General features: G+C 44.9%; 1 long non-coding RNA gene across 1 annotated transcript in view; it reads left to right on the forward strand.

Moving 5' to 3' along the window:
* The first annotated feature begins 18383 nt into the window (after positions 1 to 18383).
* LOC146833638 (uncharacterized) overlaps positions 18384 to 18545 on the forward strand; it is a 90948-nt gene continuing 90786 nt past the window's right edge. Inside the window, exon 1 of the long non-coding RNA XR_014960260.1 lies at positions 18384 to 18484. This is a non-coding gene — a long non-coding RNA (uncharacterized LOC146833638). The remainder of the gene's footprint in view (positions 18485 to 18545) is intronic.

Here is an 18545-nt window from a genome sequence, read left to right on the forward strand (position 1 = left end):
AAAATGCCCACTCTGAACGACGCGCGCGCATGCGTATCGATGTCACGTCCATCTTGGGATGGGTATAAGCTCTACTGGTCACACCTGAATTATTTTGGCATCTAGTCAACAGTGTGTATTAATGACCGCCCGGCGCAGTAGCACGTGGTGCACATGTTCAAGGCAAGGCGAAGCAAGAGGGATTCTGCCCCCCCCCCACTTCCTCACCCCCACGTCGTGTGTCAAAAAAGCCCTGGCTACATCTTCAAGGGTGCTTGTAACAGAGAAAGCCAGGCCTGGGTCGAGAATTGCTTGAAAATGTATGCCAAAATAAACGTTTTCCTTTCTTCACATTAGACACATTCTGCTACTCTGGCTGCTGCAAAGAGTGTTCCCAGGAAGGGGTGAGGTCTCCATACATGCCAACATTTCAACTTCGATAAGAGGAAGAAATATGCGTGGGAGCAAAGACCTGAATAACGCGTATCACGAAACGGGTCAGGCGTAACACGTAATGGATCGCAGGAGTAACTGGGAGAGATGTTTTTTTACCATCTTCAAGAAATAACTTCTGCTTTATAGAAATAGGTCATACATACACCTGTATGTAGCATGCTCACTTCCAGGAAGAGAGTAATATGTATAATTTCATCAATGCATGACAAATCAACATAATGGGAGAAACTGTATAAGCCAATACACCTGGAAGAAAAGACGGTGACAAATACAAGGGGGAAATGAAGAAGGCATCAAATTACAAAGAGGTGCTTTTGCCCACAGTACACTGGTTGTGTTCTTGTTGCAATCTGAGTCAATACCTGTGACAGTCTGTAGCACTAAAGTACAAATCTGTATACTTCGAAGATGAGCTGGTGATAGAGATGAGGTGGAGAGAGTACATTAGAGCACTGTTTGCACAGTACACTAATATACACATTGAAGTGTACGGAGACCGCGGTTGTGTTCGCACACTGCACACGCTCACCGTGGGATCCCTATCTACTTACCTTGGGTGGTTCCTTGGGTCCCCAGCAATTCTATGTCCCAGTGACTGTGTGTCAACTTGAGTCGTGATTCTTATACCACTTTCTTAATATATGGTTTGGTCCCGCCCTGGGTCCCACTGTGTATTCTGTGCTACTTACATCATTTCTTCCCTATGTTTTGTGTGCATTGTATTTCTCTCAGGGTAGAAGATATATGTGTGTATTAGAAAGTACTGTATAATAAATACATATTTTTATAAGTACATTGTGTGGTTCTTTTTATCTAATCTATACCTATAAGATTGCATACTGGTAAAACAAGCTGCTTTACACTCTTTCTGGACTAAGCCTTAAGGCTGCTCTGCACAGCTACCACTTAGAGAGCTTTCTAAGGTTGTCTAAGACCTCTAAAACCACTGTATGGGGTTGTCTGGACTGGTGCAAGGTGCCCACTTACATAAGTGAATATCATATACCAGGCCAGCCTCTCACAAGTAGTTTGGGTGAAATAAAGTATTTGTCCAAGATCACAATTTAAACGGACAAGCCATTTACACATCAGGCACTAAACAGTCTTTACTTATATTAATGCTTTGTTTTTACGGTGTTCATTTTTCATATAGCAGAACCGACCTGAAGGTACTGGAGTGCTTTACACAATGTCACCACTCATTGTTTATAGGTAGATTAAGTTATTTGCCCAGGATCACAGGACGAAGAGCCAACTCCAGGACTTGAAACTGGCTTCCCAGTTCTAAGTCTGCAACTCTGGCCCTAACACCACATCATGAGGATAGGGAAAATCAGTATTTCATTTTTGGCGCTAACAAAATCAGAGTTTTAGACTCTGTTTTTAGGTGCACTAATAATATGTAAAACTGTCAAAAATGTTGATTCCCACATTTTATCACACGTTGTGGAGTTGCCCAGAGATACGTACACTTTGGGAAGGGGCCTCAGAGCATATGCAAACCTCCCCGGGGAAAGCCATAGTACTGACACCAAAACTGGGACTTTTGAACATATGGGAGGAAACTGACCTCACGGAAACTGAACAGCACTTCATAACCCTGGGATATACATTGGTGAAGAGAGAATTGGCCAGAGGATGGGGGGAGTAAACCCACCACGCGTCACCCTGTGGGCTAATGAGATGGATAGATGCATGCTAGCGGAGACCACAGTTTTTAAGGCTCGGGGATGCCCCAAGAAGTGGGATAGAAAGTGGTCGCATTGGAATGCATACCGAGGGAATCCCTGTGTATCGCCTACTGTCGAAATGGAAATGAATAGGCAGCTGGGAAGTGAGGGGGAGGTATAATATGCACTGAGAAATAGTGGTTGTTCCTTATTATGTTTTCATATCCTGGTTCTGTCGTCCATTCATGTATGTATGGCTGTAATTGAAAACCAATAATAAAAAAAAAATGTTGATTCCTGTCACATGCTCCTATCTCCCTCTCCAAGAATTAAGGCCAAAGCATTAAGCTTTGGTGTCTGAGGTAATTCTTGGAGAGGGAGATTAAAGCGTGTGTGAATGAAGACTGGCATCAACATTTTAATGTTGGTAGCTTTACAAAGTGTTCAAGCAAAAACAGTTTAAAACACGTTTTTTCTCCCAAAGCTATTTCTCACTTTCACTAAATGGTTTTTTCCTTACCTTTCTTTAACCTGTGTCAGGAGCACGCCATAGCAGGCAGAGGTAACTTGACAATATAGTGCACTGGCCTGCAGGAACAGGTTACCAACAGTGCAGTACTTCGAGCCTCACTCTCAGCCTCAGGAGAGATGCCTGCAGTGCTGAAGCCCGCCCACGAATACTATTACGCAGGGCGTAGGACTCGGAGGCAGGAAAATACATTTGTTTCCGGAGTCCTGAACCCTGGGCCCACCAAAGCTCACTTCTAAACCAATAGCTTCTGGGCGGGCTCAGGCAATAATATATTCACAACTACTGGATGTTGGGAGGAAAACAAAGGCTGGAGAGCCAACGTAATTTTGTGCTCTCAGTTTAGCTCAACTTTGAGTAATTTTAAGCACCTGGAGCAGGTCATTCTGTAATTCCTGCTGCACCCTGTGGAATCCGGTTTCTGGATGCTTGAATCGGTAGGCGGGAGACTAGCCTTCAAATCGGTAGTCTCCCGCCGGAATCGGGAGGGTTGGCATGTCTGGGTCACTAGCGAATCAAAATATCATAATACACATAGCTCCATGGTGGGAGCTCACCTTGTGTAGGGCAGTTTGTTTTATCTTTCACTGCTGTTTTAAAGGAGAAACAATGTTGGGTCATTATCAAACCAATGAGAGAGAATTTGCACTTGAAAGTAGATCTCTGCCCTATTGTCAACATGACTGATGCCCATGGTCTTCCAAGCATAGAAGCAGAATTCCCAAGGTGTCTTGAATTAAATTTGCATTTATATAGTGCTTATTACCCATGTGAGGGGTAGTCCGGATTTTATAAATGCATAAAAAGGTTAGTATGGCCTATATAACTGCATACCTGCCAACTGAACAGAGTGCCACTGTGTGCCACATGATGTTCACTCCCTTCACACGGTCACCTGGTGAGGAGCCGAAATCACCCGGTGGCAGGGCAAACGAGCTGAAAGCCACTTTAAACAGTAGATTTCCAGTTCGTTTTTGAAGGCTGTAAGCAGCCGAAGTCTATTAAAAGGCGTGAAAACACCCCAGGGCATAAGGACAGCATCGATGACCCTGTGCTATGCTTTTTTTTGTTGGGAGGGGTGAGGGGTAGAGTGCCTTTTAGATAGCTCTCAGCACCAGGACCCGCCCCCTCCTCACAGGGTTAGTTATTTTGTAAGTTGGCAAGTATGTATATGGGAAAAAATAGGAGATTTTTATTTTTTATTTTTATTAAACAGTTCTATACTTTATCATTGCTCAGTAGGCAGGTAGGACATTTCTGGCAACAGCATCTTGAATTTGGAGGGGTTGTGATTTTGTTTCTAAAAATTCCAAGTATTAACTAAAAAATAAGAACATGCAAAGTGAAACTGGCAGAATATGGGTAGGGCAATATTTAATTTGTTTTGGTAGTTGCTGGTGGATGGCACTGTCACTTATTAGTGGGGACATCGACTCTTAAATGATGGTCCGAAGCATGGCAGACTCATATTTTTGTGTAAAATGTTCCTGGCTGCCTCCCCTTGGTTAGGGTGAGCCTTAGCGCGCTCATACTGCCGGTGTCTGAAGAATGCCTAGCTAGTAGCAACATATAGGCAGAAACATGTTGAACACTCACAGTGAGACATAGCTGAACAATCTATCCAGTATATACATAGCTCACTCCGTTTTTATCCGGGCCTGGTTGGCCGACGAATAAAATGTGAGTGACCCTTCTTTACCCTTGGACGGGTGTGGGCGACGGGGCCACGTCGGGTCGGATGGGGGATCCCTGCACGATAGAGCTTAGTACTCACAGCAGCCCCGCCTGTCTGACCGGTTGGTGCCTCGCCTAGTGATCATCCCAACTGGGGTCCTGAAACCCTTGGATCTGACCGTTTGGTCCGAAGGGTCAGCATGGAGAATAACTTTGTTTGACCTGTGTGCACCAGGTGAGTTTGCTTTGGTTTTGTTTGTGGCTGTGGTGCCACTTTGGTTTGTGTTTGGTACGGTCTGTGGATCGTTTTTGAACAAGCGTCTACATTTGTTTGAGTTCTTTGTGTACATGGTATTGTTCTGATCCAGATTTGGTGAGGTCTGCTGACAAATTTTGGTAAGATATTTGCAAATATTTGTTTGGCATATGTGAAGACAACGTTTTCATTTCAAGATGCCATGTTTTAGTAAACTATTTTGTGTGAGTTGTCGTTGTTGTTCTAGTGATGCTCTATTTGAAGAGAGTCAGCCTGCGCCTCCAGAAGGCACCCCAAATTTTGAGATGTATGTTAAGCATGGCCTTGGCCCTATTATGTTTAGTACATTAGGGCACAAATATACGAGGGACAACGCCGAGTTGCAGTGGCCGTTGACGGGCTCTTTTGATGAACAAAAGCATAATTTCCTGCAGGATAAATTGTTTGCGAAGAGGAGTAGGCAGTCCATGTTTGATTCTCTTAGAATGTGGCAAAAGGAAGCTAAACAGAGTCGAATTAAAGCAGAAAAGGAGGTCCGGAAAGGGAGGATGCAAACGGTAACGCAGAAAGCTGTTCCGTACGATAGAGAAAGGACTGAGAAGGGGATAGAGTGTGCTGATAGGAGGTTTCGATTGCAATGTGAAAAGTCTTATGTGGCTCGAGAAGGCTATGATGCGTTTGTGGAGGAGGTGTTGGATGCCCAACCTCCGCCTCCATACGCCCCACAGAGAATATACCCTGATGTGCCACAGCCCCAGTTCTCTGTCTCTTCTGCTTCTGTTGTTTTTATCTCTTCTGTTACTGACCCAGCTGCCTTGGCTGCCTTACTTCCTGCAGTTTCTGTGGCTTCGCCTTCTGCGCCTGCAATAACTGTTAGTCTACCTGCCATGCCTATTGTGTCAGCGTCACTTCTCTTCCCAGCCCTCATCCCCACAACACAGCCATTGACGACCTTAGTGCATGTCCCTTCCACCACCACTCCTTCCCTTATCCTTCATTCCCCGATGATATTGGGTAGCGGGACGCCTGTATGGGGAGCGGGGGACGGGGATTGGGCGTCTGCTAGGGAGCAACTGAGGCGGACGTTGATACGACCAGATGTGGGAGAAGAGGAGAAAAAGGCAGTAGCCAATCAGGCAGCTCCGTGGGCTCATAACCCCATTTACAGTGTGAAGGATATGTGGGAGGTGATGAAAGACTATGAGCCTTTCGTCCAGCAGCATGCCCTTAAGCACATGTCGGCTCCTTTGATCGGGCTTTGGGATCAATGTTTTAATGAGGCAGCGCCACAGATTATTTATGATATAAAGGATCATGTCTATGTAGCTGACATAGTCAGGTGTTTGGTAATGTTGCGGCGATAATTGCCTACCGGGGTAGGCTACTTGATAAGATTTTGAAGAAGGTGTCTCAGTTTCCGATGAGGGAGGTGCATCCCATATATCACCCAGAAATACCAGAGCAACGAGATCAGCATGATGTCGTTGTCAGACTAAAGGTGGAGGCTCGGTTCCAGGAACAATGGGTTTACACTCCTTGGAAGAGGAGTGAGGATTTGTCTTTTAAGACTTAGTTACCCGACCCTAGGAAAAATCCAACAGCATATTATAAGGAACTGACTGAGGTGACTTCTTCGACTGTAATGAAGCTTGCCGACATTGAAATGTTCTTTGGTTTGCTGGTGCCTGTCGACATTTGGAGGCAGGTGCACACACAGGATCACGTTGTGGAGTTGGGTGGTACTTGGGAGCAGATTAAGGAGTGGGACAAAGACAGGAAACCTAGGGAGAAGCCTAAGGCTTTTACCTGGCCAAATTATTACATATATGCATTCTCCTATTCCACCGAGAAGGGTAGATTGGGACAAGTTAACGGCATGTCAACAGGAGAAAGATGAAAGTGTGTCTGATTTTTTCACTCGGTTTGAAGGTGTGTTTTGGGATTTTAGCGCACAGGATTTGTCGGTGGAGGTGGGAGTCCGACTGTTCATTAATAGATTTGTTACGAACTTGCTTCCTGAGATCGCGACATGGTTGCAGGCTTCGCAGAGTACTTGGACTACCTCCTTCCCTTCTGTAATACTGTGTGTGGCGCAGTACTATGAACACATGGAGAACGAAGAGAAAGAAAAGGTAGAGAAAAAGCATAAGGAGTTGAAGACGAAGGTGTTGTTGCAGCAGGCATCTATGGGGAATGGCAGGGGGACCTGGTACTTGTCCGGCTCGGCAACTTCATCGTACCAGTAGGAACGCTGCACCAGTAGGGCCGAATCAGTGTGCGTACTGTAAGGATGAGGGGCACTGGCTCAGTGAGTGTCCGGTGTCATTGCAGAATGTTGCGGCACCCAGAGGACGGAGTTCTCGTGGACGTGGCCATAGAGCAAGTGATCAGGTTGGGGTTCGAGAGGATGGGAAACAGGAGGGTCGCTCTGACCAGAACTATTTTGATGACCCTCGAGGGAGACAGTATTATCACAATGATTATGATCTGGACGAGGGGACAGGGATGTCTCACAGTTAGGACAGCCATGGACAGGGTGAGGGACCAGTTCAGATACCTGTAGATCAGCGCGGTCCTTATGTCGCCGTGGATTTGCAAGGCTCAGTTAAGAAATTCTTGGTAGATACAGGTGCAATGAATAGCTCTGTTTCTCATTCGCTGGTCCCCGGGGAAGCTCTGTCTGGCCAAAATAATGTTTTGGTAGGCTTTTCAGGCATACCAGTTGTGATCCCCATTTCCAAACCTCTTGCGTTGACTATCGGTCCTTTTACTGTGGATTCACAATTTTTATTGACATCCAATTGTGGTGAAAATGTAATGGGTCTAGATTTATTGAAGAAGTTGCATGCTGCAATTTTTTGTTTTCCGAAATGTGTCTATATGATGATGGGACCAAATGCGACCAGTTCCAAGCAGTGTCTGTCCAAAGATGCACCCCTTCCTGCTGAGTTTAAGGATGTGCCGCTCACTTTGTGGGTGACGGGTGATACGGATGTGGGACTCTTGCAGATCCCCCCTATTTCCATCAAAGTTAAGGACAAAGCTGTTTTACCCCTTATTCCCCAGTGCAAAATTCCTCAGGCAAGGAAGCGAGCTTTGTTACGCATTATTCAAGATCTGATTGAGTCTGGGGTAGTTGAGGAGACAGCTGCGAATGTGTGTAACAGCCCTATTCTTCCTATTCTCAAAAAGGTATCCCCAGCATCCCCCCGATGATACCTCAGCAAATGTTTATCTTTTTGTGATTGATTTGAGTGTATCAAACAAAATAGTGGTTCCTCAGTTACCGGTGGTCCCTGACATTACTGCCCTTCTCACAATGATTCCTTCCTCTGCAAAATGTTTCTCTGTCGTTGATTTGAAAAAGGAGTTCTTCAGTATACCAATTAAAACCGATAGTCGGTATTTATTTGGTTTTACACTAGCTGGCAGAAGTTTTAGATTCTGTCGCGCTCCTCAGGGCTATACTGAGAGCCCCAGTATATACAGTCAAGCCTTGAAAGCCCAATTGGATTCCCTCACGCTTTCTCCAGGTAATGTATTGCTCCAGTACATGGATGACATATTGATTGCTTCTGACACTGAGCAGGGATGCAAGGACCTTACGGTTAAGTTGTTTCTCCATTTGGCTCACCATGGACATAAGCTGTCCCTTTACAAATGTCAATATTGTCGACAGGAGGTCACCTATTTAGGTCACCGACTGTTGAAGGATGGTAGGAGATTGACACCTGAGCGCTTTAGCGCCATTGTTAAAATGCCCATCCCTAAAACCCAGAGGGATGTACGTGGCTTCATTGGCATCACTTCCTACTGTCGACATTGGATCCCAAAATACTCATTACTAATAAAGTGTTTGTTAGCACTAACCACTAAAGATGGGCTTGGGCCTTTGCCGTGGATGCATGAATGTCAGTAGTCTTTTGAGCAATTAAAGATTGCGCTCTGCTCCTGTGCTTGGCACGCCAGATTATGAGAAGCCGTTCGTGTTGTACATACACAAGACAGCTGGTTGTGCACTTTCTGTTTTAACACAGGCCTTTGGAGGTAAGCAACGGCTGTGTGCTTACTTTTCCGCTTTGTTTGACCCAGTCGCCAAGCACTCCCGAGCTGTCTAAGAACGGCCGCAGCAGGGGCCATCCCTATAAGGCAATTGGCTGGGCTCATACTTGATACTGACCTCACAGTCATGGTAACGCATGCTGTGGACACCCTCTTGAATAAGACCAAAATGCAGCACCTTACCAGTGCACGTCTGACCGGTTATGAGCTAACTCTTTTTGCTCCGCATATTACGATCAAAAGATGTGCCACTCTGAACCCTGCCACTTTACTACCACTCCGTTCTGAGAGCATGGAAACAGACATACATGATTGTCTTTTTCGGACAAAAGAAGAGACGAAGGGACGGGTAGACCTGACTGATGTTCCCTTATCTGATGCCCAAGGGGAACCATATGTCGATGGCTCTTGTTTCAAATTACCGGATGGCACTACCACTGCAGCATATGCACTCACTACAGTGCATACAGTAGTTGAGACATCAAGAGTTCCCTATCAGTCGACCCAAGCTGCAGAACTAGTGCCCTTATTAGAGTTTGTGAAATGAGCGAGGGATTGCTGTTAATATTTATACTGACAGCGAGTACTCCTTCGGGTTGCCCATAATTTTGGGCGTCTCTGGGCGGAGAGAGGATTTCTTACATCTCATGGAACACGCATTCAGAACAGGCCTTTTAGACATAGGCTTTTGTCTGCTCTGACACTTCCTAAGAAATTGGGCATAATAAAGTGCAGTGCCCACAAGGCAATTACTGATGATGTTGGAAGGGGAAATGCATTTGCAGATCAGACAGCTAAGGAGACAGCTCGAACAAAGATGAAAAGGATGTTTGTAGCGGGCCATGCCAGGTGGGTACCCAAGGCCACCATGTTTGAAGGCACTCTAGACAATGTGAAGGAGATACAGAGTGAGGCAACGATTGAGGAGTTGGCAGTATGGCAAGAGAGCATAGCACGCTTAGATGAGGATGGGTGTTGGACGGATAAGTCGGGAAAACAGAGATGGACGTTATCAGATGCATATGTCCTCCCTGTGGTCACTATGGCACACGGGCCAGCCCACATTAGTGCGAAGGGTATCTGCAAATTGTTAGATCCTGTATGGCAGAATGATGACATTCCCAAAGTTGCTGCTCACTTAGTAAAGCACTGTATGATATGCATGATGTATAACCCTGGAAAAGGCACCCCTACACCCCTTGGTAATTTTGCACTGCCTTCCTTCCCTTTCGAAGTTCTCCAGATGGATTTCATCAAAATGGAATGGGTCAAGAATCTGAAATATGTGTTAGTAGTCGTGTGTGCATTCAGTAAATGGATTGAGGCTTAAGCCACCAAAGAGAACACAGCCATGGCGACGGCGAAGGCACTCCTAAAGGAGTTCTTCCCACGTTTTGGTTTGCCCTTTTGATTTGGAGTGACAACGGAAGTCACTTCAATTCAAAGGTCATTCAGCTGGTGTACAACGGCCTGCATATCAAGCAGAAATTCCATGCTGCAAACCACCCCAGTCAGCGGCCTGGTTGAGAAGTACAACGGTAACCTCAAACTGAAACTGGTCAAGATCAAAGAGAACACAGGATTGCATTGGCCAGATGCTTTACCATTGGCCCTTTTGTCTACAAGAGCTATGGCACACTCTAGGACAGGATTGTCACCGTACGAGGTCATGTTTGGACACCCAGTGAATGTATGGGGCGTCCCACGACCTCGTCAATTTTCTGAAATAGAATAACCTTTACTTGTGGATTATTTATATGAGTTGACTAAAAATGTGTGCTCTAGTCACTCACAGATTCATGAAGCCTTGCCTCAAGCTCCAGAGGGGCCAGGCCACGACATTCGGCCCGTTGACTAGGTTCTAGTGAAGAACTTTCAAAGGAAGGGCAGTTTGGAGCCGCTTTGGAAGTGGCCTGTTCAGGTCATCCTCGCCACTCGCACGGCAGTGAAGGTGGACGTCCGGAAGAACCGGAACCATTCTAACAACTGCCGAAGAGTGCCCCTCCCGTTCTTGATGGGATTGGCGACTCTGAGACAGAGCAAGTACCTCGTTTTGTTCCCTTCTCAGATGCCCGACTGACATGGGAGCCCACAGAAGAGGAGAGCAACGCAGTTTTGAACGAGGCAGTACCACTTGAGATCAAGGCCATTCAGGAGCCCCAGCATGTTGGCCCATCTGTGCTTGAGCCCCGGTCCCTTGGCCCCTCTGTATCTGATCCCCTTTTTGAAGACCCCTCTGTCCCTGGAGCAGTCAGGTACAATTTGCGACCCGACAGAGAACCAGTGCACCAAAGGAAAAGTCAGATTCGCAGGGATGGACTTGACTAGTTAGGCCACAGTAGAATAGGGAGAGGTGACATTGGTGCATTGTTCGAACATTGAACAGGATTACTTGAGTGTGCTCTTTGTTTTGGAAAAGGAGTTCATCATCCTGTGCAGCGTGGGATTTCTCCAAAGAGTTAGGATCGCCTAGCTCTCCCGCTGGTGCTCAATAGCGCCAATACCTGATGAACAATAGTCTACCAGCGAGGCTCTGACGGACGCTGGGAACAATTGCCCTCTTCCTTGCTTTCTCAATAGTTGGCTCCATTGCATGTCCTTTCCTCAGATGTAAAATGTACCCCTTTGGTCACCTCATTATGGAGGAAGAACACATCTTTGCGACCCCACGTTTTAGGCAAGGTGGTTCTGGTCAGTCTAGCTGGTCTATCAAGAGTAATATGGTTTTGTAGCAATTATCCTGATCTTTTTGGTAACAGTACATGGAATAGTGTGGTTCCTTGAAAAGAAATATCCTGTGCACTCTTTGATTAGTACAACGCCCGCTCCCCCCGAGCACATGTTCGTTACTTTGGCTCCTCACAAGGGCGAGCACAGAAAAAAGAATGTTGATAATGTTTTCTTACAGGTGCTTCACCAGGCCCATGATACATCGAATGTAACTAATTGCTGGTTTGAAGACTGCTCCCTTCTGTGATCCATAAGAATGATATATTACTATCCATGCCATTCTCGTATTTCGGGAGTTGTGAGTCCTGATTTCAACTGTTTACTATAGTGTTTACTATGGTGTATACTCATTACCATTCAGACGCAATGAATATGACCTCTGCTGATTATGACACTGTGTTAGAATATATACAAGTTCATCAAGGGTTTACTCCAGGAGAGCAAGTGTCCCCTGATATATTGTCTCCGACAGCCTGTATGAACGTGTATGAGAACAAGAAAAATATGGCTTTGAAATGTAATTATGGATTTTCAGCACTTTAATGTCTCTGAATATTTTAAGTCTTTCCAGATGCACAATATAATTAAGGATGAAGCAATGCCGGTGACAGTAGTTAACACAACAGCCAGTTATTGTGTTCAAGGCAATGGGAATGTAACGTGGGAAGGAGTAATTCCAATTATACGTATAAGTTGAGCACGATTAATAGCCCACCTTTACTTCCACCCCAAAATGTTTGTTTTGTTTGTGGGTCCCAGGCTTATGTGTGGCTTCCTTGGGGGTGGTCTGGTATATGTTATGTCTCTTTCCTCCTTCCCCCGGTGTATATAGCACTGTCCACCTACCATAGGGATCACCGATTGCGGAGTAGGGTTGTCCATCTATCCCGTGTTAGAAGGGTCATCAATACAGAAGACATTGATCAGACAAACACTACTCTGCAGCAGTTTACTGATGCTATGAAGGGTATCGTTCCCTTGTGGGGCCCTATGTCCAATAGCCTTAATATTCGTCGCCTCACCAGGGGGGTGGAAGGAATAATTAACACTACGGCTGGAATTCTGACTAACATTACAGCTGAGCTCCAGGCTACGAGACTCGCTGCCCTTCAGAACAGGATGGAGTTAGACGTCATCCTTGCTGATCGGGGTATGTTCTGCCTCGTCATCGGCAGTAGTTGCTATGTATACATACCGGGCCACGCTCCAAATGTATATGCTACAATACAAAAGTTGCACAGGCTTGCATCTGACATTCAGCAAGAGAATGGTACCTGGACTTTCTCTGGTTGGTTATGGGGTTTAATAACATCCTGGGGATGGAAAATTCTTCTTGTTCTCATAGCCATAGCGGGTGTTATTTTTACATGTTGTCTATGCATACATTGCCTCCCGGCTTGCTGTGCTTATTGTGTTGGAAAGTTGACCCCCACTCCTAAGGCCTCAATACCTGATGCTAAGTCTTCGTCCATGATGGTGGAGGCTGTCCATGATTTGATGTCCATCGATGAGGGCATCTTTGAATATTAACAATATGGGAATTTTCATATTTTACTAATGCTTCACTTATTATGTGAGTAATGATACGCCTTCTAGCATTAGACAAAATTGTTAGCAAATGCTAACAGGAGATTCTGTTGGACTGAGAATGCGTCTAGCCGACTCCTTCTAGCATTATGCGAGTTAAGTTAGCATTTGCGGCACCATTTTGTATTCAGCTGCCATTTTGTACCATGATCAAAAATAAGCTCCTGTTTCATAATGTTTGCCTCAGCAGAAAAAGCAGTTTTGATTGTTTCTCTTCAGTATTATCCAAGGTTGAGTTCCGCTGCCTTAATGAATAAATTGTTCTCTCTCAGCATACCTTTCCTCTCGAGTAAGCCGTGCTCCACCCTAGAGAGACAACCAGGGGCAAAGTAACCTTGAAACTAAGATAGCATGTACCTGTTCTCAAGATAGTAGCTAGCCTTTCTGTACTCCCTTTGTACGTTAGTGCCCAGGCTGGAAAATTCCAGTCTGGGTGGGGTTTTAGAGGTGTTGGAAATGTATATTTTGTGTTACTCTGTGGACGGGGGTCTGTCCCTTGGCAGCTATCTAAGAAGGCTGGTCAGACTGGACTATGTTCGAGCAAATACTAATAAAATAACTTGGTTTGTATTCTCTACTGTCTGACCGACCCTTCATTTACATGGAAGGCTGAGAGGTGGTCACGAGAGACCTGGGTGGCCCTAATCGCGTCATTTCCTTCAGATGAAGGGTATATTCAGATCTCTGGAGTGATGCTAAATCCACTGATATTGGTAAATTAGTCATTGAATGAAAGTGTAAGTGCTGCTGCCACCCTCACTTAGTCAGCATTCTCTGTCACTGCTCTTGTAGTCACACTCTTTCTTTCATTTACTTAAGATACTAGAGAGAAGGTTCATATCCTGAAACATTTGTCATACGGACTCCTACGCATATATACTGAAGCCTTGCTGTAGTGTCATAATGACCGAGGGCTTTAATGTTGCCCATCTCTGTAACTCCTGCTACTGTCTCTGCAAGTAAGTATTGCTTCGATCGTATCCTACCAGCCCCTTCTGCTGTCACTCTGAGTACTCTGGTCACTGGATGAATCTCATGCTGATCTGCACATCATGTAGAATGCGGTCGTCCATTGCTGATTCAAATGCCAGTCCTTCTGCTGTCACCTTCACCGGGCTTGGCTGGAGCAGATAAACCCCAAAGTGAGTAGATGGAGATGTAAAGAATAAAATCTAATAGAGCAGCAAAGCACCAAAGGTATGGGAGGAGGGATTTCCAGCAGCAGCCTCAGTGCATGCGCAATAATCCTTGGTGTATTGTTTGTAGGCACCACAAATGAAGGGAAGGGCTCCAATCATTGTGCCCTCAGAGGATAAAGACTATACGCATCCTATTACACTTCTACCTTTACCTTCTATCTTCCTGTGAGAGAGTACCAGGCATCTGTTCAGGTGGAGGAACATGAGCTGCACACTGGTTGAGGGTGCAGGCATTGTCACCGGCTGGAGCTACAGGAGGCTGGTGAGAGGGGTGCAGCTTACACATTCATAGGTCTAAACCCAGTTCTATCTCTGGCTATTCTTGCCTCTTAATCGACTCCTGCAGAAGTTTATTGTGCTGCTGATGCTCACCATGTTATGTTGATTTGTATAGCTAACTAATCACCCGAGAGGGTATCCAGGCTCTTTAACAATAACGAATCTAATTTTGCATAACTTCAGCTCCTTTACAAACATGGCTGTAAACACTAATTCCAATGAGGAATTTATGATGCCGCATGGGCACGTTTAAATCTCAGAATCTTTGATCAACCCTCTTTCATTCAGAGAGAAAGAAAATTCGGCTGAGTGCAAGTGTGCATTTTTGTGCTTTCATTGCACAAAAAGCAATGGTATTAAAACTCATGTATCATGAATTATGGAAAATATTTACTGGTTGCCTGTGAAATATGGATTTTGTTTTTTGGTGGCCCCCAACCCACTCTGCATAGCTTTGTCCTTATCTAAGCTAGTAGCTTTATGCAGCATTGAAGTTATCTAAATTATGGAACAAAAATTGAATCATATTTGGCAGTATCATTTCCATCCATGTGAGCTAGAAACAATATTTTCAGTGAAGTATACACATTTTGGAAATTATATGGCAAACTCAGTAAATCCATAATTAAAAGTAGTAAACTTGGCAATCACATAATTGCATACATTTCCTGACCTGACCATTACTTATTGTTTTATTAAGAATTTATTTGTGACAAGTATACAAAACATAAGCATTATCATTCTATCCATTGCCCATTGTTGGCTGCACTTTATGCATACCATGTGTAAAACAGTCCGATATTGCCATCTTGGGGCTCTGGTGACATTTACAAACCACTTGGCCTCGTGGGTTATGATGTAATCAGACCCCCTCATTGGTAATATTGGACTATATTACACAGTTACTCATTTTGCATCCCCCACTCGCTCCCTAAATTTATGCATGACTTTAACCCATTCTGATATGTAAGTAGACAACCCTGAACTTTTTGATATCCAATTTTATTGGCGTTAACCCTGAACTTTAACCCCTTCGCTGCGGCGGGAATTCCGCCGCAGCGCTGGGGGGTGAGGGGGGCAGCGCGGTGGCGCTGTGCTCATGACGGAGCCACTCCGTCATGAGCCACGGTTGAGCTGTGCTCATGACGGAGTGGTTCTGTCATGACTCCGCCCAGTTGCATTGTCCCCCCGCACAGGCGGGGAAACAGCGCCGCGTGGGCGGAGCGGCCGCCAACGGTCGCGGCATGACGGAACCGCTCCGTCATGAGCACACGGCAACCGTGGCTCATGACGGAGTGGTTCCGTCATGAGCGGGGAAGGGGTTAAGGAAACAGTGTAATCAAGGTGCTGTCCTTGCATAATACCTACATGCCAACAATATTTGCATTCGATCTTCTCACTAGATACCGTGAGGAACATGGCCTAAGGTGAAATATCAATTGAATATGAGTGTTTTCAAGGTTTTATGAAGGCCAACATGTTAAGCATGTTCAACTACATTCTGATCTCCTGACCTTTTTGTAATGTTTTATTACATCAACCAAGGAAGGCATGGTCTAGCGGCTAAGCTGTCGATCTGGGGACTTTGGTTTGAATCCAGTATGGCACTTGACTGGAAATTGTGTAGTTCAGGGCAAATGACTTAATCTCAGTGTGCCTAAAATGCAAATGTGTAAGATAGTAGTGGAAATGCACAATAAAAATAGATTTAAACCTCCACTTGATGTAAACAATATTGTATTGTCTTACATTGGCTCCTATAATGTGCAATGCTCTGTTACACTAGGTATATGATATATAAATACCAATACATGCGTGTTTTTACACTGTGACTAGGAATCCCACTTATTATGCTCTGTGGATACCCCTTCCTTTTGAGCTCCTGGTGAACCCCCCTCATTTTGTGACAGCCAGATAGAAGCCTCTCACAATTTTCTTTATTGCAGTACATGCGGCACACCGTTGATGGGCTTCATATAAGTACTTCTCAACATCTGTGGGAGCACTTTCTGGTAATATTTAGGAAATCTCCCACACCCATCTTCTTGTTTACTGCAAGCATTTGTTTATTGGGCATCTTGTGTCACTTTTAGTAAGAAAAAACACCTTTCCAGTATGCATTCAGTGCTTTCTTTTCTCTGTGTCAGACAGACACACCAGGCACAGGACTAGGTTGGTACCAACAACCTCTCAGATAACTGATGCTCGCAAGTCTGATGTATGTTGTCTGAGCTCATGCAGTGCTCATTGTCTCAGGAAATGCTTCGACAAAGCCAATAGTTCTGTCTTTAATGTGCTAAAGCATGGAGATGCAGGATAGTACAAATGCTGTTTGCATGTTTTAGAAAATTAAAGTCAGACTTATTGGTTTTGCCAATGTGTGGTCTGATGCTGGCCTTGAGCAGGTCTCGACCCCATAGCTTGAAGTACAAGACACCCCCCCCCCCCCCCGCCCCCCGAAGTTCGGGCCTAGTTGTGTTGCAGGTGTTCCACTTACATTACAGAAGCCCCTAGAGCTTGAAAAATCTGAGGGAGGGGTTGCCATCACACCATGTATCCATTTTCCATGTCTCTTCTGATATTTCAGCTAAAACTGCTGGCACTGTTACTGTTAATGATAAATAACAATTTCGAGCATGCTGATTTGTTTTTCGAGTGAGTGTTAATATCAGCTTTCTAGTAGTGAGTTGCTGGTATGTCATTTGAAAGGCTGCCCCTCACCTTCTAGGCTGTTTAACCATTGATTGCAAACAGGAAAAAGGCAGTAGGCCATGGGTACATTTTATTTTCCATGTCAGAAGTTTGTCAAGTGGCACTATGACATATCATATTATCAGTCATTCTTAGCTTTTCTGCCATCTTCCTGTTGCATTGTGGGGCATGTAGTTTTGCTTTTAACAATGCCATTATAGACTAAATACTGCAGCATGATGAAGGCTGTTGGCTAAATCGACAGAATTGTACAAAGTTGTCACAAATGTCTTGCCAGCTATGCTTTAAAGTATAACAAAGTTCATTTAAAAAACTGCTTGTTGCACACGTAAAACTAAACTTACACTCTGCTCACATATTTTGTCAGAGTTCAGTGTGTTACTCACATTAAGCATCAAAACAAGCACTGGCAAAGCAAATTGTATTGTATTTTGTGTAGTGGAAAGTTTTATAACAGCCTTCACAACACAGCAAAGGTACAGCATCGGCAGCAGCAGCACAATCTTCTCTAACACAAAGAATAAGTAATGGACAGGTTTTAGTAGCAGTAGTAATATCACACACTGCACTCACACATACAGGATGGTTATAACACAGGTAGATAACACACTAAACAGGGAGTGGGAGGAGCTAGATGACTGCAGTACACCCTCTGTAAACATAAACATACAGAAGCAGTCAAACCTCTTATGGCATAACCAGACATTCATGTACTCATATAGGAAGAGGCGCTCTTACCATCCTAGTGTGGTACGTGTCAACAATGGCTTCCACATCTATCACTGGGAAGTATCTGGGAGTACTACAGCTCACAACTGGTTGTTCATTATCCAAGAGTACTACCGTTCACTACTGGTTGTACAGTCTCCTATATATGAATTCCCCAGTTTGGCTGGGGTTATGTCCCTTTTGTCAATATTTATGTTATTTCTTTGTTACATGGTCAGACCTGTATTAAAATGGTGTGTGGGTCACTTAAAAATGTTTTTTTACTCGTGTCTCTCTAAAACAAGCTTCAAACAGGAGGGTTTAGCTTCAGACTCTGCTTGTCTTTTCCATTGACATGTTACTGCACTCAAATATTGTCCCTAAGGGGTTAGGCGCTTTCCTTAGGACTATAGGTCTCGGTGATGTAGTGACCTGGGTCAGAGGGCACTAGGACCCTGCACCCGAACGTTGCGAGGGGACAGGAACCGGACACCACTTCCGGTCAGGGAGTGGGGAGGGCATTCCTGGACAGTGAGGGCACAGGCAAGGACGTGCATGCGGGCAGCAGCGAGAACAAGGAGAATAAAGTAACGTTTGCATCTGACCTGTCTTTGCGTGAATTTGTGGGCGAAGAACACGAAAGGTATCTCAAATCAAACATTGTGAAGCAGCCTCTGTTTCTGCATAGTCTTGAGTCCACCTTA

This window comes from Triturus cristatus, chromosome 4_2 (assembly GCF_964204655.1).
Source record: "Triturus cristatus chromosome 4_2, aTriCri1.1, whole genome shotgun sequence".
NCBI classification, from domain to species: Eukaryota; Metazoa; Chordata; class Amphibia; order Caudata; family Salamandridae; genus Triturus; species Triturus cristatus.